The following is a 7,094-nucleotide window of genomic DNA, read 5'->3' on the forward strand; positions in this document are numbered from 1 at the left end:
TTCCGTCAATTTAACAATACGGTTGGTGAAAGTTTTATGATTCATTACACCCCGTGTATTTGAAAGGGCATATGTCAGCATATTTCCTGCAGAATCTTGTGTTTTCATTGATGGGAAAATCTCCATGTAAAAAAAGTCAGGTGTTTGTTCACAACAAAACCATACATGTCCGGAGCTTTGCTACTATAAAGGGTCAGCATTATGTAGAAATTTTAAATCATGTTCCTTGACAGATGAACAAGAAGATACTCCTGGTATAATTCTGTTGTGTGGATCTCTTTGATTAGATTTTTTAATTGTAACTGTTTTCGAGGTATTGAGTGCTTTTTGGTTTTAATGAATTATATGAATGAGCTTAGGCAAAATACGCCTTCATTGTAGAAGGTTTCCTCGGGTAAAATGATAATATTTATCTTTTATTGCTGAGGTTGAATGTCAGCCGGCAAGGTAACTACTGTTACTTTAACAGAAATTGTATTGAATAGATCAAGTGTTTGAAAAACGCTAATAACAAGAATAAATCGATTTCCTAATTCATTTTTTTTTTTATATTTTCGAGATAATTCATTGTTAATTGATTTGAAAACATGTCTGTATCTGACATTTAACTTAAATTGGTGTATATATATTCAAATTTTACAAGTATGGAAGATAAAAAGGAAAACACAGAATTTGATCTTTGACCTTATTTCATGCAAAACTGTTACCACATTTCTTTTTGACGACATCGATATTATAAAAGTACTCATTTTTCCGAATCCAATGATATATAATATAGCCATATAGTATGTTTGACGATTAAATATAAAAAATATTTGGTCTGGTCACCGTACTATTACAAATATTCTCTCCGAATGCTGGAAAATCTCAGCAAACAGGATACTTAACAAAATGTCCTTGACAAAATGGGAGTGGAAAAGGGGAATAGGTAAGGCATGTAACTTTTATCCGTTTACCTCAAAGAAGCAGGTTAGCAAATGAAAACTAGCCTAAATAAATAGACTAGCTATTTATATGTACATGTTCAATTATATTAAATCCATTTATGATTCTGATCTAAGTCCTAGAATACAAAGAATTACAATGAACAGAACATGTCCAAATATTCTAAGCTGCAGTAAAACTGCTTAAAATCTCATGAAATACATGATAAAAATATGCTAAACTTCAGCGAATATTGAATATTCGACAGTATCAACTGACCGAAAATCTGGCAATATATATGTAGGTCTGACTAAGGAGGAAGAGCCCCTAACAAACATGTGCAAGCTTTTTATATACTTGACGTAGCTTTCGGGGTAACGAACGGTTCCTAACGGGGGAACGAACGGGAAACGGGTGTAACACAATTGTGTTTCATATCATTAATTGTTATTATTATTACTGGAGTATTAATTAGGAAATTCATTAAAATGGAATTAATTACAGCATAACCGAACATTCAATGAAATGTACTCTTTGGACACTAAATAACGATCTGTACGAATATTATAGACTTATAACCTGCAGACAATAAATGACCATGTCTACTGTGAAATAACATGTACCCGTCAGGGGTTAATTGCATAGTTTGACAATTAACCACAGACTATTTATTACTCCACAACCAGACGAATACGTAACCTGCCTACAGTTATGGACCGTGTGTATAGACCACTGGACTATATAAGATCTCTGAATGGACTTCAAGGACAGAATTCGATTTGACCAGAATTCGATTAGACCAGAATTCGATTAGGACAGATTGGTAACGGAGATTCCGTCAAGGTCTTCCCCCTCGTAGGTAGGCTGGAACTCATGCGCTTAATATCCGAACGTACTCCATCAGGACTGAACAGTTATACTATACGATCACGTGCCCGTGTGAGATATTGAACATTCGAACAATTCAACTTTAAAGACAGTTTGTGAACATTCGAACATTTGAACTTTAGAATCTTTCTTGACTTTGTAATTACGTAATAAAATATATTTAATCATTACTGACTGTGTCACACGGGGAACGGGTCTGAAAAGTACGGAAAAGAATCCCCGATTGCTAGAATTAAGTACATTAAAACATAAAAAACATGTTTACGGAACATAAAAACTATCTTAGTACAATTTACGATGAAAATAAATATCGTTTTAATACAATAATCTTATAATAATCGATCTACAACCGCTATAGTATTCATACACTGTTTTACGCTAGTGGTACATAAAGTTCACTTGAGGTTACACAGAGTCAACCTCATTTGCATAATCAATACACAAAAATCATTGTGCCGGTAATGGCGACTGAAGTGAAAGTGAAAGTTAACTACATAAGTTATGTCGATTATACCTAAATAAAAGTTGTTTTACACTGGGAAAACGGATTAAATAGAACACTGAAAACAGATAAAATTGAATTAAAAAGGTGAGAACCGGTGTCAAACTTTAAAATAGCTAAAATCGAATCATAACCGATAACAGGTGTTTGAAAGAAAATACACATGTTTTCCAAGGAATTTCGACTGACCAAGTCATTACAGCTGATCCAGTTTTGACCAATCCATATAGGCTTAAATTTGTAGTTTTTATTTCATTTCCCATTTTTTTGCGAACATCCCCTTAAAAACCCAGAAACTCTTTTGTTGCTATGACATATGATACTCATTGTTCTACAATTAGACAACTATCCATAAAACATTCCATGAAGTCCAAAAAAAACAAGACTTATATATATATATATATATATATATAACTCGTCTAAACATTAACCTAACAATGTTAGATCTGTAAATTTGCTTTCGCAAATTTTTGGTTCTTCCCTCGCCGGGATTCGAACCCATGCTACTGTGATATCGTGACACCAAATCGCCTGCACTGCAGCCGTCCCGCTAGACCACACGACCACCTGGGCTCTCAAAAAAGAGCTTTCGCTTGCCGTGTGTTACCTTTCCTCGTCAGTTTTAATCTAGCGGCGTACTACAGTACATGATATATATAGGCTTGTTATATATAGGCTTGTTTTTGGTGATGGTGACATCAACAATATTATAGTTTGTGTGATAAGGTTAATTTACGCTAGAAGTACTAGCATTAGGTCTATGACATTTGGTATGCAGTCAATGAAACATTGGAAAATTTAACATGCTCTGTAACTTTGTATTTTTGAGTTTTCTTTGCTTTTTTGATCTGATCGTCACTGGTGAGTCTTATGTAGACGAAACGCAGTGATGGTGTATTTAATTATAAGTCTGGTAATTTTGATAGTAGGTCGAAATGTCCTATTCTTATGTTTATTTGTGTATTTCTCTATCTGGAATGTTCTTGTATTTATTTGTACTGTAGTCCTGTCATGTGATGTTGTCATTTTATTTTTATATTTAACTATGTCATAAAAGCGCGAGATTTGGCAAGCCAAAAACCAGGTTCAACCCACCATATTTCCTTAAAATGTCCTGTACCAAGTCAGAAAAATGGCAGTTGTTATCTTATTGTTCGGTTCTTTGTGTGTGTTGCATTGTCCTTTTGTTCTATTGTTGCACTTCAGTGTTTCTTTTGTTTCGTTGTTCTCCTGTTATAGTTGATGTGTTTACCTCAGTTTTAGTTTAATTTAAACATATTTATTTATAGTGGATTGGGAAACAAGTTTTGCAACTTATATAAATCCCTTTCCACTTTGCGGGTGCGAGTGCTGCCTTGTAGCGGCATTAGCCTGCCCTTTTTCGAAATCCACAAGGGTGTCTTTAACGTGTAAGAGATATGGCTCTCTCTTAACACAAGTCAGCCATTTATCGTCCCCTTCCGACGAACTATAATCTTTTCCTCGAGACCATATTTGCAAATAGTGTTAAGGGAGAGCCGAAAATTCAGTTCCTGAAATTTTCGTCCCAGTTTTAGTTGGTAACCAGGATGTTTTTCTCTCAATCGATTTATGACGTTCGAACAGCGGTATACGACTGTTGCCTTTATTGATTGCAATGAAGATTATGTGGTCCTGCTCCCTCAGTCATAGTCTTTTGACTTTGAAACTTCAGCTAAGTTAACATTTATTAGTTTGTACGTAGGACAGTTTAAGTGAACGACTAGTGGTATGTCAACGGAATTCAGTGTGTAGATGTAAAAGCATTGGCATTAAACCTCATTTCCCTAGACTTTATTTCGGTCTGGCCCGTGCATTGATGGTGTTATGACTTTGAATGTTTTGCATATCCTACATATTAAAGTAAGTGATGAGGTCAGTTCAGGATATGCAACTTATGTTAAATCACTGATATTTGGAACGCAGTTGTTTTAGCATTTACAAATGTTTCCCAGTGAGATTTTATGGCTCTTCTTTCTCATCATAGTTCATTGACTTTGAATCTTTCCGAACTTTTCTGATTGGGTTCCATTAATATACCCCCCAGAACTAGAGATTAAAGAAACAACAGGCACGGCTTCCTCCGCCTCATTTTTAGACTTATATCTCGAATTTGACTTACACAGTCATCTCAGTACCAGAATCTATGACAAACGAGACGATCTTAATTTTGAAATTATAAATTTCCCCCACCTTAGTAGCAATATACCAACTTCACCTGCATATGGGATATATATTTCCCCAACTTATTCGATATTCAAGAGCTTGCAGCTCCTACTCAGACTTTGTAAAACGTCATAAGTGTCTGAGTAGAAAGTTAATGAACCAGGGGTATGTCAAAGAACGTCTCGTCCTTTTTCTAAAAAAAGTTCATCGGAAGGTACCAAGACCTTGTTGATAAATATTCCGTATCAACTTCACAAATAATACACAATGGTCTTGGTGTATAGATTCTGCGTACTTGATGTTGTTTATCATCTTAACAACGTGTTTATAGTTCTTTCATTTGTCTTTGTTCTATTATTAATATTACTTTTACTGTTGAATGGTTTTTATGTGATATCCGTTTGACGTGGCTCGGTACTTGTGCATCTCGTCAATGTGTTTGTACTGGCTTTTAATGTTTGGTGTCGTACTTTGTATATGCGACTTTTTGTATTTCTTTGGTTCTTATAACGTGACTCTGTACTTTAAAAGATTCCGTCAGTATGATATTGTTCTAGTTTACACAGCTACTTTTGCATAGGTACTATTTCTGTACTAAAAATTTACTTTTAATATTTAGTACTATTTCTTTACTTTAAAATGATTGTAATATTTAGCTACTTGTATTTTACAGTACTTGATTTGTACCAAATATTTTGGTTCAGAAAAAGTACAATATTCCATGTTTGAAAATCATAATTTTAAGAGTTTTGAAATAGAACAACTTTCAAAATGCTGAAAATGTAACGATAGAAACCAAAAATCTAAATTTCAAGTACAAATTAAGTACTGTAAAATACAGGTACCTAAATATTACAATATTTTTTAAAGTAACAACATAGTACTGAATATTAAAAGTAAATTTCCAGTACAACAGATTTTTAGTACAGAAATGGTACCTATGCAAAAGTAGCTGTGTATGTCATTATGAATTACAAAATACGTTGAACCATAAACGTCAAAATCATTCAATCGTGTAGTAGAATTTACTATTTGTGGATTTATATAAATTCTATATATAACTTTTGGACTATTTTCAATCTCGGTCTATTTCTGAAATTTATTCTTACATACTTTTGATTTTTTAACCCCATTTTTTGTTTGCATGCACATTGAACGACAAATTTATGTGACGTATAAAATTTTCTGACGTCAGACACACAAATCAATGATGTTTTTGTGTTCTGTTAAATTGTTCCTTTTAAAATTGTTATACGATGATGACTGATGTACCCATATTTTGACTATTTATTTATTGTGTCTGTTTAGTTAACGCTTCAATGTAAATATAACGGAATTTGATGAGACTGTCACCAAAGTGAGAGGGTTAGCGCTATAAAACCAGGTTTAATCCACCATTTTCTACATTTGAAAATGCCTGTACCAATAGTTATCAAAGGTACCAGGATTATAATTTAGTACGCCAGACGCGCGTTTCGTCTTCATAAGACTCATCAGTGACGCTCATATCAAAATATTCATAAAGCCAAACTAGTACAAAGTTGAAGAGCATTGAGGATTCAAGTCAGGAATATGACAGTTCTTGTCCATTCGTTTTTGATGCGTTTTGTTATTTGAAATTTCCATGTGATTATGGACTTTCCAAATTGATTTTCCTGTAAGTTCAGTATTTTTGTGATTTTACTTTTTGCATAGTTTACATGTTAAAGTTTGTGTTTATGTTATAGTTTAAAGGAAACCACATATGATAAGTGAATGGTATTTGGTATGCAGTGTTATAAGCATTGGCATTTCTCTTTTCTATTGAGAATATTTTGCCTGCATCTTAAGTCATAGTATTTTTTAACTTTGACTTCTTTTTCATGTTTTATATGTTAAAGTTTTGCCATTGGAATTTCAAAATTTGAATATACTATCAAAATTTCTAAAAGGCGAGACATATATCTGTGCCAACGGTTTATTTCAAGATGGAAAGCAATTGAAAGGATGACAATTTGTCAATTACGCACTTGAAAACCAATATATTTATCCACATAATATATCTCTAAAAAAAATACCTATATACTTTAATAAAACACAAAGTATATAGCTATTGTGTTGGTTAGGGACAATCATTATTATTCTAACATAACAGTTGCATTTGAAAAGACAAATGTATCTACTTACAAATAAAATTCAATTAATGTACATTTCGACTTTTTGTAAAATGCCGTTTCGTCAACATAAGACTCACTAATGACGCTCAGTATGCAAGTTTCGAATGAAATAATTGTTTACTCAATGTCAAGCTGTATACCGCCTCACGACTAAAACATTAGTGACAAATCTAACAAAGGCTGTCAAAAATCGGCTATCAACACCAAAGTCCTCAGATGAAAAACATCATTTCAAATTTAACAAAAGACTAGTCTCAATACTTTGGAAAGGTCCATGAAAATAAAGCAGGGTTATTTTATGTTTTAATATTCTATTCAAACCTTCCCTTCCGGATTACCTGAGATCAACCCTAGTTTTTGGTGGGGTTTGTGTTGCTCAGTCTTTAGTTTTCTATGTTTAATTTCTGAGAAAAACAAATAAAAAGTATTTAGAAGTACAA

At 33.2% G+C, this 7,094-nt stretch overlaps 1 protein-coding gene across 1 annotated transcript in view; it reads right to left on the minus strand.

The window, feature by feature from the left end:
* Positions 1-7,094, minus strand: part of LOC139514647 (uncharacterized) — a 369,289-nt gene that overhangs the window by 204,386 nt on the left and 157,809 nt on the right. The gene's annotated exons all lie outside the window — the stretch shown is intronic.

This window comes from Mytilus edulis, chromosome 3, assembly GCF_963676685.1.
Source record: "Mytilus edulis chromosome 3, xbMytEdul2.2, whole genome shotgun sequence".
NCBI classification, from domain to species: domain Eukaryota; kingdom Metazoa; phylum Mollusca; class Bivalvia; order Mytilida; family Mytilidae; genus Mytilus; species Mytilus edulis.